The following is a 2,882-nucleotide window of genomic DNA, read 5'->3' as shown; positions in this document are numbered from 1 at the left end:
CCTCAGAGGGAGACCAACGACCCCGGGGACCAGGCGGGACCACGTGGTGGCAGAAGACAAAGTGCAAGTCAAGCTGGTTGCAGGAAAAGGTGGTTTATTGGCCAGGTGACTGGGACGTCTTGAGGGGGGGCGCTTCACCTCGGGTGAGACTGAAGCTTGGGGTTCTAATGACGCCGCCAGGAGCGAGGAGCGACCCCCCTGCGGGCCTCCGAGACTGTCACTGTGGACGGAGTAGAAAGCCCAGTCTCTCTCCCTCGGAGCTGCCGGTGGCTTCCAACCGCCGACCATGCGGATCGCAGCCCAACGTGACCGCTGCCCCGCAGGGCCCTTCCCCTCGGCGCTGGCCCTGCCCCGCTCCCTGGGCCACTAGCCTCCTCCGGCGGCTCCCAAGTGGCCAGCACGTGTCCTTCCAGCATCCGTGCCCGCAGAGCGCGAGAAACAAACCACCCCGCTTCTCCTATCACCTCCGCCCCCAACCCCGAGGCTGCTGCCCACTGGCCCGCCCGCTGGCGTCACGTGCCGTACCTGACCCAATCGCGATGGCCAGGGGGAGGCCGGTGGTGGTGGTCCAGGTGTAGGTGCTGTGCCCACCATGAAGGCGGAGGCGGTTCACTGTGTATAGAACCACCTGGGGTTAGATTGGGGCGAGGGGTGGGCCCGAGGGGCCGCTGAGGTGGCTCCCAAAGTTGGGGGGAACGCGCCCTGGTCAGGTACCGAGGACACCAAGCACGTGCATTTTGAGAAGACCTTCAGGGCCACCACCGGCACATCCCCAATTTTAAAAAGCGTTGTGTGGGACAGAGGAGTGCGGTGGTTAAGGACGCGAGAGGTTGTGGGTTCGCATGCAGCCAGCAACTCTGCGGAGTCAAAGACTCTGGTCCATCGTAACCACAGTAACTAACAACGAACAACCGCGTTTCTGAGTGTGTGGGCTCTGTAGGGAGAATCCTGAAAGGTAAAAGACCGCGGGTCCCTCTGAGGTCCCCCTGGCCTTGCTATGGACCACAAGGGCGGAAGGCCACGCTCCTCACCTCCCTGTCCATCCCACCAGGTGGCCTGCCTTCCCTGCCCCGGAGTGTGTGTGTTTTGGGAAACGCATTTACAGGGGCCACATTTGCTGTCCCTCGTAGGCTACCTGCCAGGACCCTGGTGGAGGCCAAAGGGGACACACAGACTCCCCGATCTCTCTCTCTCTCTCTCTCTCACACATCCATCCAGTCTCTGACGCGGACTCACACAGACACACATTCCCACGCATCACACCCACAGGCCCACCCACGGCAGAGCTACGAACCACACCGGCCTTTATTCTTTGGCAAAGGGGAGGGCTGGGGCCAGGGTGGTCCATTCTCAGGCTGCGTCAGAAAGTGCAGTGTGGGGGAGTCGGAGGGGGGAACACAGGCTAGGCCCCAAAGTGACAATAAGTTAGGGGGAAATTCTCAGGCTGATGTCAGGCTGGGCGGGAAGCACAGCCCAGGGGCCCAGCACCACTTCCAGCTGCCTGGCTCCGCAGCAAGAGCACCTCCCTTAAGGCTGGCTCCAGACCTGAAACACCACAGGCAGGGGAGAGGGATGAGGGGCCCAGGGACTGCCCCAGGCCAGGGAGGGCAGGCCTGAGGGGTGGGGGCAGGGTTGCCTGGAGTGGGGCTGGGAGGAAGGGTCCTCACCAGGCCCTCAGTTCAGATCCTGCAGGTTCTCATAATCAGGAGGTCCCTCCTCTTCTTCCTCTTCCTCCTCCATGTCCTGGGAACTCAGGGGGGCTGTGGGCAGAGGGGAAGTTGGTCTTCTGTGGGAAACAGAAGGATTTCTCCCAAGTTGTCTCCCCCTAATATATACCAAACTTAGCTGGTTGCAAATGACTATACTAAGGTGACCAGATTTTAACATTGGTAAAGCGGGACAAAAGTGGGACACCATTGATAAAACTCATATCCTGGCGAAATAGCCACATGGCAGCCGCAAACCGTATACCCTAGCTTGTCGTGCATTCTTTCCAAAAATCGGGACTTTTAAAAATGCCGCGGGATGCAGGAAAAATTGTTAAAAATCGGGACTCTCCCGCCAAAAGCAGGACGTCTGATCACCTTAGACTATACACTTGGAGGTCATCAGGAGTAGATTAGGGGTCATTCTCCCTAAGAGTTATCAGCCATCTAGAGCAAACAGTCGCCACTGTTTATCCCACAACAGGTAGGGCCACCTCCCTTCTGATAAGGATAGGAGTTGACTGCTTCCTTGTAGGAGACCCCAGAGAGGTCAAGCCCACCCAAGGGTGGCCAAGGTTAGGCCACCATCATGAGTCTAGACTCCGCCCTTCTTGTCACATGTATACCTCTAGTCCCTCTCCTTCCTATGTGCACACCCCTAGCTCATCCCCTTCCTGTCACGCTTTTGCCTATCGTACAACCCCTTCCTATGGTGTGTATGCCTATTGTCCTGCCCCTTCCTGTGACGTGTGGTTACCATAACCATGCCCCCCTAAGGAGATATAACCCTTGGTGAGCAATAAAGTTGGGCTCCCTCCTGCTCTCGCTCTCTCACCAAGCGGGGTTGAGGTGAGCATGTTACCATGAAGTGTGTCTGACTCCATGACTTCAGTCTCTCTTCTATATCTCATGCTCGCTCTGACTTCACTATAACCTTTACTTATTATCGCCGCACCGTTGCGCCTACTGGACCAGTGATGATTTGTTGGGGGCCCTCCTTTCCCCCAGTCCTCAACTTAAAAGCCATGTCCCCCACCCACCCAAGGCCACTGGCCCAGTTCCTGCCTCATGGGCCCAGCACACACCAGGCTCCGTCTTCTCCACCTGCGGGTGCAGCTCCTGGGACACGTTCACATACTCCCGGCTCCCGTCTGTGGGGACAGGTCGCAAAGGGCA

At 58.3% G+C, this 2,882-nt stretch overlaps 1 long non-coding RNA gene across 1 annotated transcript; it reads right to left on the bottom strand.

Annotated features, from left to right (window-relative positions):
* Positions 1-1,287: 1,287 nt before the first annotated feature.
* Positions 1,288-2,859, bottom strand: LOC123522796. The gene is made up of 3 exons (XR_006681002.1): positions 2,792-2,859; positions 1,668-1,760; positions 1,288-1,545 (listed from the first exon to the last, which is right to left on the bottom strand). It is a non-coding gene; the product is annotated as an uncharacterized LOC123522796 (long non-coding RNA).
* Positions 2,860-2,882: the final 23 nt, after the last annotated feature.

This window comes from Echinops telfairi, unplaced genomic scaffold (genome assembly GCF_000313985.2).
Source record: "Echinops telfairi isolate 266 unplaced genomic scaffold, ASM31398v2 ScPeMD7_5;HRSCAF=22, whole genome shotgun sequence".
In the NCBI taxonomy this organism is placed as follows: domain Eukaryota; kingdom Metazoa; phylum Chordata; class Mammalia; order Afrosoricida; family Tenrecidae; genus Echinops; species Echinops telfairi.
Note: the sequence above shows the minus strand (reverse complement) of the source record. Positions and strands in the feature narration are given on the sequence as shown.